At 39.8% G+C, this 14,190-nt stretch overlaps 1 non-coding gene across 1 annotated transcript; it reads left to right on the top strand.

The window, feature by feature from the left end:
• Positions 1-2,623: 2,623 nt before the first annotated feature.
• LOC130978812 (small nucleolar RNA R71) lies at positions 2,624-2,731 on the top strand. Its single transcript, XR_009086425.1, has one exon. It is a non-coding gene; the product is annotated as a small nucleolar RNA R71 (small nucleolar RNA).
• Positions 2,732-14,190: the final 11,459 nt, after the last annotated feature.

Below are 14,190 nucleotides of genomic sequence, written 5' to 3'. Positions count from 1 at the left end.
TCGGAGGTGGAAGCTTTTGCCTTCCCTTTCCTCTTTTTAGAGGTTTCTCCGGCCTTGGATGCCATAAATGGTTATGGAAAAACGAAAAAGCAACGCTTTTACCACACCAAACTTAAAATGTTTGCTCGTCCTCGAGCAAAAGAAGAAAGAAGAGAGTAGAAGAAGAAGAAATGAGGAAGAGGGAGATGGTGGTGTATTCGGCCAAGAAGGGGGAAGAAAGGGTGTTTAGGTTGTGTGAAAATGAAGAGTTGAAGAAGGGTATTTATAGGAGAGAGGGGGGTAAAGGTTCGGCCATTATGGGTGGGTTTGGGAGGGAAAGTGGTTTGAATTTGAAGGGTGAGGTTGGTGGGGTTTTATGAAGGATGGATGTGAGTGGTGAAGAGAAAGATGGGATTTGATAGGTGAGAGGTTTTTGGGGAAGAGGTGTTGAGGTGATTGGTGAATGGGGGAAGAAGAGAGAGAGTGATGGTAGGGTCCTGTGGGTCCACAGATCCTGTAGTGTCAAGGAAAAGTCATCCCTGCACCAAATGTTGCTCAAAATCACGTTTTGAGCCATTTCTGGCGTTAAACGCCGGGCTGGTGCCCATTCCTGGCGTTTAACGCCAGGTTCTTGCCCTTTACTGGCGTTTAACGCCAGTCTGGTGCCCCTTTCTGGCGTTAAACGCCCAGAATGGTGCCAGACTGGGCGTTAAACGCCCAACAGCTAGCATTACTGGCGTTTGAACGCCAGTTTCTTCTCCTCCAGGGTGTGCTGTTTTTCTTCCTGTTTTTCATTCTGTTTTGCTTTTTTCATTGTTTTTGTGACTTCTTATGATCATCAACCTACAAAAAAGATAAAATAACAAAAGAAAATAATTAATTATAAAACATTGGGTTGCCTCCCAACAAGCGCTTCTTTAATGTCATTAGCTTGACAGAGGACTCTCATGGAGCCTCAGAAATGCTCAGAACCGTGTTGAAACCTCCCAACACCAAACTTAGAGTTTGAATGTGGGGTTTCAACACCAAACTTAGAGTTTGGTTGTAGCCTCCCAACACCAAACTTAGAGTTTGACTGTGGGGGCTCTGCTTGGCTCTGTCTTGAGAGAAGCTCTTCATGCTTCCTCTCCATGATGATAGAGGGATGTCCTTGGGCCTTAAACACCAAGGATTGTCCATTCACTTGAATGATCAACTCTCCTCTATCAACATCAATCACAGCCTTTGCTGTGGCTAGGAAGGGTCTGCCAAGGATGATGGATTCATCCATGCACTTCCCAGTCTCTAGGACTATGAAATCAGTAGGGATGTAATGGTCTTCTATCTTCACCAAAACATTCTCTACAAGTCCATGAGCTTGTTTTCTTGAGTTGTCTGCCATCTCTAATGAGATTCTTGCAGCTTGCACCTCTAAGATCCCTAATTTCTCCATTACAGAGAGGGGCATGAGGTTCACACTTGACCCTAAGTCACACAAGGCCTTCTTGAAGGTCATGGTGCCTATGGTACAAGGTATAGAAAACTTCCCAGGATCCTGCCTCTTTTGAGGCAGTTTCTGCCTAGACAAGTCATCCAGTTCTTTGGTGAGCAAGGGAGGTTCATCCTCCCAAGTCTCATTTCCAAATAACTTGTCATTTAGTTTCATGATTGCTCCAAGGTATTTAGCAACTTGCTCTTCAGTGACATACTCATCCTCTTCAGAGGAAGAATACTCATCAGAGCTCATGAATGGCAGAAGTAAGTCCAATGGAATCTCTATGGTCTCATTTTGAGCCTCAGATTCCCAAGGTTCCTCATTGAGGAACTCAGAGGAGAGTGGTGCACGCCCACTGGGGTCTTTCTCAGTGGCGTCTTCTTCCTCTCTTTCCTTTCCATATTCGGCCATGTTGATGGCCTTGCACTCTCCTTTTGGATTTTCTTCTGTATTACTTGGGAGAGTACTAGGAGGGAGTTCAGTAACCTTCTTGCTCAGCTGACCCACTTGTCCTTCCAAATTTCTGATGGAGGACCTTGTTTCATTCATGAAACTTTGAGTGGTCTTTATTAGATCAGAGACCATTGTTGCTAAGTCAGAAGTATTCTGCTTAGAACTCTCTGTCTGTTGCTGAGAAGATGATGGAAAAGGCTTGCCATTGCTAAACCTGTTTCTTCCACCATTATTGTTATTGAAACCTTGTTGAGGTCTCTCTTGATTCTTCCATGAGAGATTTGGGTGATTTCTCCATGAAGAATTGTAGGTATTTCCATAGGGTTCTCCTAGGTAATTCACCTCTTCCACGGAAGGGTTCTCAGGATCATAAGCTTCTTCCTCAGATGAAGCATCCTTTGTACTGTTTGGTGCATTTTGCATTCCAGACAAACTTTGAGAAATCAAATTGACTTGTTGAGTCAATATCTTGTTCTGAGCCAATATGGCATTCAGAGTGTCAATCTCAAGAACTCCTTTCTTCTGACTAGTCCCATTGTTCACAGGATTTCTTTCAGAAGTGTACATGAATTGGTTATTTGCAACCATTTCAATCAATTCTTGAGCTTCTGCAGGCGTCTTCTTCAGATGAAGAGATCCTCCAGCAGAGCTATCCAAAGACATCTTGGATAGTTCAGAGAGACCATCATAGAAAATACCTATGATGCTCCATTCAGAAAGCATGTCTGAGGGACATCTTCTGATTAATTGTTTGTATCTTTCCCAAGCTTCATAGAGGGATTCTCCATCCTTCTGTCTGAAGGTTTAGACTTCCACTCTAAGCTTACTCCATCTTTGTGGTGGAAAGAACTTTGCCAAGAAGGCATTGACTAGCTTTTCCCAAGAGTCCAGGCTTTCTTTAGGTTGAGAGTCCAACCATATTCTAGCTCTGTCTCTTACAGCAAAAGGGAATAGCATCAGTCTATAGACCTCAGGGTTAACCCCATTAGTCTTGACTGTGTCACAGATTTGCAAGAATTCAGCTAAAAACTGGTGAGGATCTTCCATTGGAAGTCCATGGAACTTGCAATTCTGTTGCATTAGAGAAACTAATTGAGGCTTAAGCTCAAAGTTGTTTGCTCCAATGGCAGGGATAGAGATGCTTCTCCCATAGAAATCAGGAGTAGGTGCAGTGAAGTCACCCAGCACCTTCCTTGCATTGTTGGCATTGTTGTTTTCGGCTGCCATGTTCTTCTTCCTTGAAGAATTCGGTTAGGTCCTCTAAAGAGAGTTGTGCTTTGGCTTCTCTTAGCTTTCTCTTCAGGGTCCTCTCAGGTTCAGGATCAGCTTCAACAAGAATGCCTTTGTCTCTGCTCCTGCTCATATGAAAGAGAAGAGAACAAGAAAATATGGAATCCTCTATGTCACAGTATAGAGATTCCTTGAAATGTCAGAGGAACAAAGAAATAGAAAGAAGAAGGAGAAGAAGAATTCGAACTTTACTAGTTAGAGTTCGAATTGTGCATTTAAAAGGAGTGGTACTCCATAAATAGAAGGATGTGGGAAGGAGGGAAGAGAATTTTCGAAAATTCAATCAAAGAAATTGTTGATAATTTTCGAAAATTGAAGATGGAAAAGAAATCAAGTGATTTTTGAAAAAGATTTTGAAATTAGAAATTAAAAAGATTTGATTGAAAACTATTTTGAAAAAGATGTGGTTAAAAAGATTTAATTGAAAAGTTATGGTTTTAAAAAGATGTGATTGAGAAGATATGATTTGAAAACAATTTTAAAAGATATGATTTGAAAACAATTTTGAAAAGATATGATTTAGAAAATTAATGACTTGCCTAACAAGAAAAGATATGATTCAAACATAAAACCTTTCTTAATAGAAAAGGCAAAAAATGTTCAATCAAATCATTAATTGTTAGTAAGTATCTTTTAAAAAGGAAAGAAATTGATTTTGAAAACATTTGATTGAAAAGATATGATTTGAAAAAGATTTGGTTTTGAAAAACTTTGAAAACTTGAAAAAAATTGATTTTGAAACAAAATCTTCCCCCTAGCACCATCCTGGCGTTAAACGCCCAGAATGGTATACATTCTGGCGTTTAACGCCCAAAATGCTACCTTTTTGGGCGTTAAACGCCCAACCAGGTACCCTGGCTGGCGTTTAAACGCCAGTCTGCCTTCTTCACTGGGCATTTTTGAATGCTCAGCTTTTTCTGTATAATTCCTCTGCAGTATGTTCTGAATCTTCAATTCTTTGTATCATTGACTTGAAAAGACACAAATTAAAAATATTTTTGGATTTTTAATAATTAAAATGCAACAAGAATCAAATAACAATGCATGCAAGACACCAAACTTAGCAGTTTGTATACTACTGACACTAATGAACTGAAAATGCATATGAGACACACAAAATACTCAAGTCAATAGAATTCAAAGATCAGAGCAAGTGAATCATCAAGAACATCTTGAAGATCACTAAGATATATGAATGCATGCAATTGACACCAAACTTAGGATGAGACACTAGACTCAAACAAGAAATATTTTGAATTTTATGATTTTTTTATTTTTTAATTTTTTGTGTTTTTCGAAAATTAAGTGGAAAAAGAAGGTATCAAAATTCTTAATGAGAATTCCAGGAATCAGTGCAATGCTAGTCTAAGACTCCGGTCCAGGAATTAGACATGGCTTCACAGCCAGCCAAGCTTCCAAAGAAAGCTTCGGTCCAAAACACTAGACATGACCAAAGGTCAGCCAAGCCTTAGCAAATCACTGCTCCAAAAGCAAGATTGATACGAAATCAACAAGCTCTTGTGGTGATAAGTTGAAACCTCGGTCCAATCAGATTAGACATGGCTTCTCAGCCAGCCAGATTTCAACAAATCATCATGAAACTCTAGAATTCATCTTCAAGAATTTCGAAAAAAAAATACCTAATCTAAGCAACAAGATGAACCGTCAGTTGTCCAGCCTGAACAATCCCGGGCAATAACACCAAAAATTTGATGTTGTTGCCGGATCTTGGCACTGATGTTACCAAAGGCTTGCTCAAAACTAGAACAATCCCCGGCAACGGCGCCAAAAACTTGGTGCGCGAAATTGTGAACTATACTTTTTCACAACTCTCATAATCCCTGGTAATGGCTCCAAAAACTTGGTGCGCTCAATACCATGGCATTACACAACTTCGCACAACTAACCAGCAAGTGCACTGGGTCGTCCAAGTAATAAACCTTACGTGAGTAAGGGTCGATCCCACGGAGATTGTTAGTATTGAAGCAAGCTATGGTCATCTTGTAAATCTTAGTCAGGCAAACTCAGATATATATGGTGATGAACGAAAATAACATAAAAGATAAAGATAGTGATACTTATGTAATTCATTGGTAGGAACTTCATCGTTGAAAATACATAAGAACAAGGTCTAGGCATGGCCGAATGGCCAGCCTCCCAAATTGAGTTCAATCATAAAACATGATCAAAAAGCTCCCTAATACAATAGTAAAAGGTCCTACTTATAGAAAACTAGTACATAGATGAGTAAATGACATAAAAAACCACTTCCGGGCCCACTTGGTGTGTGCTTGGGCTGGGCAATGAAGCCAATTTCGTGTAGAGACTCCCCTTGGAGTTAAACGCCAGCTTTAGTGCCAGTTTGGGCGTTTAACTCCCAATTAGGTGCCAGTTCCGGCGTTTAACGCTGGAATTTCTTGAGGTGACTTTGAACGCCGGTTTGGGCCATCAAATCTTGGGCAAAGTATGGACTATTATATATTGCTGGAATGCCCAGGATGTCTACTTTCCAACGCCGTTGAGAGCGTGCCAATTGGGCTTCTGTAGCTCCAGAAAATCCGCTTCGAATGCAGGGAGGTCAGAATCCAACAGCATCTGCAGTCCTTTTTAGTCTCTGAATCAGATTTTTGCTCAGGTCCCTCAATTTCAGCCAGAAAATACCTGAAATCACAGAAAAACACACAAACTCATAGTAAAGTCCAGAAAAGTGATTTTTAATTAAAAACTAATAAAAATATGCTAAAAACTAACTATATCATATCAAAAACATACTAAAAACAATGCCAAAAAGTATACAAATTATCCGCTCATCAATTAGCCCAAATGAATTATTGGTTCTAGTGATGCATTATCAAGCTTTGGCTCAATACAATCCGGGTCAGGATGCGCAAAGAACTCATGTGGAGAAAGGGACATACCTGTTCTTATTTGGATGAAAAATGGTAATACATCATAGAAGAGAATCAAACATATATTAAAATAGAAACAGTAATATTATTAATCCATAGGAATCAACAGAGCTCCTAACCTTAACCTAGGAGGTTTAGTTGCTCATACTTTACAAAGAAAACAAAGAAGAAGGTGTAAAGTAATGTGCCTATGCTTCTCCCCTCCTGGGAGGAATGATCAATTCCTAAGTGATCTCCTCTTTAAATAGGAAATGCTAACCCTAAAGATGTTAACTTAAATTTAAAAAGTACAAAGATAAGACTAAACAAGCTAAGGAGTGCTAAAATCAACTTTCGGCCCACTATGCTTATGTACTTCGTATGCTTGGCGTTCAACTTGGGCTTCTGGGCATTGAACGCCCATTAGGGGGTAAGTGTGCTATTTCCTTGCTCCCTTGGTGGCGTTGAACGCCATCTTTGGGTGTTCAATGCTAGGCTTGATCCTTCTTGGGCGTTGATGATAAACCACTATTTTATGGTTTATCTTGTGCTAATTGAGTAGATTTTATCAATCTTTTATACACTTACTCATATGAAAATGCATGGTTTTAGATAGGAATAAAAGAAGAGAAAAATACACCAGGTTTTAGAGTTGTCAATGAAGCTCAGTTCCAATTATTGAATGGTGTTATGAGTTATTTATTCCTGAATACCTTTAGCATCTCACTTCCTTTGAAGCTTAGACATATTGGCATCCCTTGAAACTAGAATCCGAATGATATTATTGATTCTCTTCTTTTTTATTTTTCATGATTCTTGACCACAACTTTTTTTTTGTACTTTGCACCTTTTGAGCCTAGCCGTGACTCTAAGCATTTTGTTTTCATGTATTACCACCTGATACATAAACGCCACAAGCAATTAACTAGGGGAACTGATGAGCGGATATTTTATACGCTTTTTGGGGGTAATTTCATGTAGATTTTAGCATGTTTTAATTAGTTTTTAGTTAAATGTTATTAGTTTTTAAGCAAAAATCATATTTCTGGACTTTACTATGAGTGTGTGTATTTTTCTGTGATTTCATCTATTTTCTTTCTGAAATTGAGGAAGCTGAGCAAAAATCTGACTTAGGCTGAAAAAGGACTACTGATGCTGTTGGATCCTGACCTCCCTGCACTCGAAATGAATTTTCTGGAGCTACAAGAGTCCAATTGGCGCGCTCTCAACGGCGTTGGAAAGTAGACATCCAGGGCTTTCCAGCAATATATAATAGTCCATACTTTGCGCGAAGATAGACGACGTAACTTGGCGTTGAACGCCAAGTACACGCTGCTGTCTGGAGTTTAACGCCAGAAAAACGTCATGACCCGGAGTTGAACGCCCAAAACACGTCATAACTTGGAGTTCAACTCCAAGAAAAGCCTCTACTCGTGGATAGCTTTAGTCTCAGCCCCAGCACACACCAAGTGGGCCCCAGAAGTGGATTTCTGCACCAATTATCTTAGTTTACTCATATTCTGTAAACCTAGGCTACTAGTTTACTATTTAAACAACTTTTAGAGACTTATTTTGTACCTCATGACATTTTCAGATCTGAATTACATACTCTTTGACGGCATGAGTCTCTAAACTCCATTGTTGGGGGTGAGGAGCTCTGCAGCGTCTCGATGAATTAATACAATTCCTTTGTTTTCCATTCAAACACGCTTGTTTTTATCTAAGATATTTATTCGCGCTTAATTATGGAGAAGGTGATGATCCGTGACACTCATCACCTTCCCCAAACCATGAACGTGTGCCTGACAACCACCTCCGTTCTACATCAGACTGAATGAGTATCTCTTAGATTCATTACGCAGAATCTTCGTGGTATAAGCCGGATTGATGGCGGCATTCATGAGAATCCGGAAAGTCTAAACCTTGTCTGTGGTATTCCGAGTAGGATTCTGGGATTGAATGACTGTGATGAGCTTTAAACTCCTGAAGGCTGGGCGTTAGTGACAGACGCAAAAGAATCAATGGATTCTATTCCAACCTGATTGAGAACCAACAGATGATTAGCCGTGCTGTGACAGAGCATAGGAACGTTTTCACTGAGAGGATGGGAGGTAGCCATTGACAACGGTGACACCCTACATAGAGCTTGCCATGGAAGGGACTTTTCGTATGTTGAAGGATTTCAAGGAAGAGTTGAAGTTCGAAGGACAAAGCATCTCCAAAACTCCAACATATTTCTCATTACTGCACAACAAGTAACGCTGTTATTCTCTTTTATTTTTATAATCAAATCTAGTAATTTCACTTATAATCCTATTGGCCTCCTGACTAAGAGTAATAAAATAAATATAGCTTGCTTCAAACCAATAGTCTCCGTGGGATCGACCCTTACTCACGTAAGGTATTACTTGGACGACCCAGTGCACTTGCTGGTTAGTTGTGCGGATTACAAATTCGTGCACCAAGTTTTTGGCGCCGTTGCCGGGGATTATTTGAGTTTGAACAACTAAAGGTTTATTTTATTTCTTAGATTAGGAATAATTTATTTTTATTATTTTTATTGTTATAGAGTCATCAAATTCTGATAGGATAGTTTCTTTTCAAAAATTTCTTTTCAAAATTATTATTTTTCTTTATTAATTGTTAATTTTTCGTGAGTTTAGTGTCTTGTTCTAAGTTTGGTGTTAATTGCATATTTTATATTTTCTTTAAAAAATTTTCGTGTTAGTGTTCTAGGTTCTTCCTTGATCTTCAAGTTGTTCTTGTTCACTTTTCTTGGTTGATCTTTAATTTTTCTTGTTCTGTGTCTTTTCTTGTTTTTCTTATACTAATCCAAAGCATTAGTCTTCCAAAAGAAATATACCTATTCAGAACAATTGTTACCTTTTCTGCCCAATTGGCTAGAGTATTGGTTTATATTCTTGATGAGGGAGCACCAATACTTTTGAAAATCTTTTTCAAAAATAATTTTTCTTGATTTAATCTTGTGCCAAACTCTAAGTTTGGTGTTTTCTTGTTAATTTTAATATAATTTTTGAAAAATTGTCTTGGTTTTCTAAAAATTTTAAGTTTGGTGTTCTTTCTTTTGTTCTTGGTGTTCTTGTGAATCTTCAAGGTGTTCTTGAGTTTTTCTTGTGTCTTGATCTTAAAATTTTTAAGTTTGGTGTTCCTTGGTGTTTTCCCTCCAAAATTTTCGAAAATAAGGAGCACTAGATCTAAAAATTTTAAGTCTTGTGTCTTTTGTGTGTTTTTCTCTTTCATCATAAAATTCAAAATTCAAAAAAAAATTATATTTTCTAACTAATTTTGAACTACTTTTTTTCGAAAATTTTATATAAAAATTCAAATTTCAATTTCAAAATATTTCTAATTTCTTTTATTTATTTCGTTTTTTATTTTATTTTATAAAAATTAATTCAAAAAATATATTAAAAAAAATCAACATATAAATTATCCCTTGTATTCCATCATGGAAGCAAGTAGGAATGAACAGTCCAAGAGGACTCTGGGGTCATATGCTAACCCCACTACTGCTTCATATGGGAGTAGTATCTGTATACCCTCCATTGGAGTTAGTAGCTTTGAGTTGAATCCTCAGCTCATTATCATGGTGCAGCAAAACTGTCAGTATTCTGGTCTTCCACATGAAGAACCTACAGAGTTTCTGGCACAATTTTTGCTAATTGCTGACAAAGTACATGATAAGGAAGTGGATCAGGATGTCTACAGATTATTACTGTTTCCATTTGCTGTAAAAGATCAAGCTAAGAGGTGGTTAAATAACCAGCCTAAGAACAGCATAAAAACATGGAAGCAGCTGTCAGAAAAATTCCTGAATCACTATTTCCCTCCAAAACGGATGACACAGCTAAGGCTAAGCATCCAAGGCTTCAAACAAGGAGATAATGAATCTCTTTATGATGCTTGGGAGAGATACAGAGAGATGCTAAGAAAATGCCCCTCTAAAATGTTTTCAGAGTGGGTGCAATTAGACATCTTCTACTATGGGCTTACAGAAAAAGCTCAGATTTCTCTAGACCACTCAGCTGGTGGATCTATACATATGAGAAAAACAATTGAAGAAGCTCAAGAGCTTATTGATACAGTCACCAGAAATCAACATCTGTACCTAAGCAGTGAATCTTCCATGAAAGAAGAAGCTAAAACAGTAACTGCTGAACTCAGTCCGGTGGATCAGGCTAATGAATTCAATCAGCAATTAGACTTTCTAACTCAGCAGCTAGCCGAATTCAAGGAAATATTACAGGAAACAAGAATGGCTAACAGGAATATGGAAGTGCTATTAAAGCAGACAAAAAAGCAACTGTCAAAACAAATAGCAGAAGAATGCCAAGCAGTTCAATTAAGAAGTGGGAAAACATTAAATACCTCACTTCAAAGCAGCAGGAAACCAAGAAATGAACAATTGGTTACTCAAAATCCCTCTGAGGACAGTCAGAGCCCAGAGAGGAATAAAGCTGGATCTGAACGCCCAGACCATGCTCATTCCTGGCGTTCAACGCCAGAAACAAGCATGAATCTGGCGTTGAACGCCGAAAGGGAGCATGGTTCTGGCGTTCAAACGCCAGTAACAAACAAGGAGGTGGCGTCTAACGCCACTCCAGCTTCCACCCCTGGTATTCAAATGCCAGTGGGGGATCAGTCACATACAAGTGCTGATGACAACCCTTCTAAAAAGGCTTCCCAACCCACTTCTGTAGGTAATAAACCTGTAGCAACTAAGGTTGAGGAATACAAAGCCAAAATGCCTTATCCCCAAAAACTCCGCCAAGCGGAACAGGATAAGCAATTTGCCCGCTTTGCAGACTATCTCAGGACTCTTGAAATAAAGATTCCGTTTGCAGAAGCACTTGAGCAAATACCATCTTATGCTAAGTTCATGAAAGAGATCTTAAGTCATAAGAAGGATTGGAGGGAAACTGAAAAAGTTTACCTCACTGAAGAATGCAGTGCAGTCATTCTGAAAAGCTTACCTGAGAAGCTTAAAGATCCTAGGAGCTTTATGATACCATGCACATTAGAGGGCACTTGCACCAAGCAAGCTTTATGTGATCTTGGGGCAAGTATCAACCTAATACCTGCATCTACTATTAGAAAGCTTGGTTTAACTGAAGAAATCAAACCAACCAGGATATGTCTTCAACTTGCTGATGGCTCCATTAAATACCCATCAGGCGTGATTGAGGACATGATTGTCAAGGTTGGGCCATTTGCCTTTCCTACTGACTTTGTGGTGCTGGAAATGGAGGAGCACAAGAGTGCAACTCTCATTCTAGGAGGACCTTTCCTAGCAACTGGCCAAACCCTCATTGACGTCCAAAAAGGGTGAAGTAACCTTGAGAGTCAATGAGGAGGAGTTCAAGTTGAATGTAGTCAAAGCCATGTAACATCCAGACACCCCAAATGACTGCATGAGTGATGATATTATTGACTCTCTGGTAAGAGAGGTCAATATGACTGAGAGTCTCGAATCAGAGCTAGAGGACATATTTAAAGATGTTCAGCCTGATCTGGAGGAATCAGAGAGAATAGTAGAACCTCTGAAAATCCCTCAGGAAGAGGAGAAGCCTCCTAAACCCGAGCTCAAACCATTACCACCATCCCTGAAATATGCATTTCTGGGAGAAGGTGATACCTTTCCTGTAATCATAAGCTCTACCTTAGAGCCACAGGAAGAGGAAGCACTAATTCAAGTGCTAAGGACACACAAGACAGCTCTTGGGTGGTCCATCAGTGATCTTAAGGGCATTAGCCCAGCTAGATGCATGCACAAGATCTTACTAGAGGGTGATGCCAAACCAGTGGTTCAACCACAAAGGCGGCTGAACCCAGCCATGAAGGAAGTGGTGCAGAAAGAGGTCACTAAATTACTAGAGGCTGGGATTATTTATCCTATTTCTGACAGACCCTGGGTGAGCCCTGTCCAAGTCGTCCCTAAGAAAGGTGGCATGACAGTGGTTCATAATGAAAAAAATGAACTGGTTCCTACAAGAACAGTTACTGGGTGGCGTATGTGTATTGATTACAGAAGGCTCAATACAGCTACCAGAAAGGATCATTTTCCTTTACCATTCATAGACCAGATGCTAGAAAGACTAGCAGGTCATGAATACTACTGCTTCCTGGATGGATATTCAGGTTATAATCAAATTGCAGTAGATCCCCAGGATCAGGAGAAAACGGCGTTCACATGCCCATCTGGAGTATTTGCATACAGGAGGATGCCATTTGGCCTGTGCAACGCACCTGCAACCTTTCAGAGGTGCATGCTCTCAATTTTCTCTGATATGGTGGAAAAATTTCTGGAAGTCTTTATGGATGACTTTTCAGTGTTTGGAGACTCATTCAGCTCCTGCCTTAACCATTTAGCACTTGTTCTAAAGAGATGCCAAGAGACCAACCTTGTTTTAAATTGGGAAAAATGCCACTTTGTGGTGACTGAAGGGATTGTCCTTGGGCATAAAATTTCAAACAAGGGAATAGAGGTGGATCAAGCTAAAGTTGAAGTAATTGAAAAATTACCACCACCCACCAATGTTAAGGCAATTAGAAGCTTCCTGGGGCATGCAGGATTCTATAGGAGGTTTATAAAGGATTTTTCAAAAATCGCCAAACCTCTAAGCAACCTGCTAGCTGCTGACACGCCATTTATCTTTGATAAAGAGTGTCTGCAGGCATTTGAGACCCTGAAAGCTAAATTGGTCTCAGCACCAATCATCTCTGCACCAGACTGGACATTACCATTTGAATTAATGTGTGATGCCAGTGACCATGCCATTGGTGCAGTATTGGGACAAAGGCATGACAAGCTTCTGCACGTCATTTACTATGCCAGCCGTGTTTTAAATGATGCACAGAAGAATTACACAACCACAGAAAAAGAGCTACTTGCAGTAGTTTACGCCATTGATAATTTCAGATCCTATTTAGTAGGATCAAAAGTGATTGTGTATACAGACCATGCTGCTCTTAAATATCTACTCACAAAGCAGGATTCAAAACCCAGACTTATAAGATGGGTGCTGCTTCTGCAGGAGTTTGATATTGAAATAAGAGACAGAAAAGGAACAGAGAATCAAGTAGCAGATCACCTGTCCCGAATAGAACCAGTGGAAGGGGCGTCCCTCCCTCTCACTGAGATCTCTGAAACCTTTCCGGATGAGCAACTCTTTGCCATCCAGGAAATGCCATGGTTTGCAGACATTGCAAACTACAAGGCAGTAAGATTTATACCCAAAGAGTACAGTAGACAGCAAATAAAGAAGCTGATCACAGATGCAAAGTATTATTTTTGGGATGAGCCATATCTCTTTAAGAGATATGCAGATGGAGTAATCCGTAGATGTGTGCCTAAGGAAGAAGCACAGAAGATCCTATGGCATTGCCATGGATCACAGTATGGAGGACATTTTGGAAGTGAGCGAACAGCCATAAGAGTCCTCCAAAGTGGCTTCTACTGGCCTACTCTCTATAAAGACTCCCGAGCGTATGTACTTAATTGTGACAGTTGCCAAAGATCTGGCAATCTACCTCACAGTTACGCCATGCCACAGCAAGGGATCTTGGAGATTGAGTTGTTTGATGTATGGGGTATTGACTTCATGGGACCCTTCCCACCATCATACTCAAACACCTATATTCTGGTGGCAGTGGATTATGTATCCAAATGGGTGGAGGCTATTGCAACACCCACCAATGACACTAAAACAGTGTTAAAATTCCTCCAGAAACACATCTTCAGCAGATTTGGTATCCCTAGAGTGTTAATTAGTGATGGGGGCACTCATTTCTGCAATAAACAGCTTTATGCTGCTCTGGTTCGTTATGGAGTTAGCCACAGGGTAGCTACTCCATATCATCCACAAACTAATGGGCAAGCTGAAGTCTCAAATAGAGAACTCAAAAGAATCCTGGAACGGACTGTAATTAACCGTAGAAAGGATTGGGCAAGAAGCTTGGATGATGCTCTGTGGGCATACAGAACAGCATTCAAGACCCCTATAGGGACCTCTCCATACCAGCTTGTGTATGGAAAAGCATGTCACTTGCTAGTGGAACTGGAACACAAAGCCTATTGGGCAACCA

Source organism: Arachis stenosperma, chromosome 4 (genome assembly GCF_014773155.1).
Source record: "Arachis stenosperma cultivar V10309 chromosome 4, arast.V10309.gnm1.PFL2, whole genome shotgun sequence".
NCBI lineage: Eukaryota > Viridiplantae > Streptophyta > Magnoliopsida > Fabales > Fabaceae > Arachis > Arachis stenosperma.
This window is presented reverse-complemented; position numbering and strand designations above follow the sequence as displayed.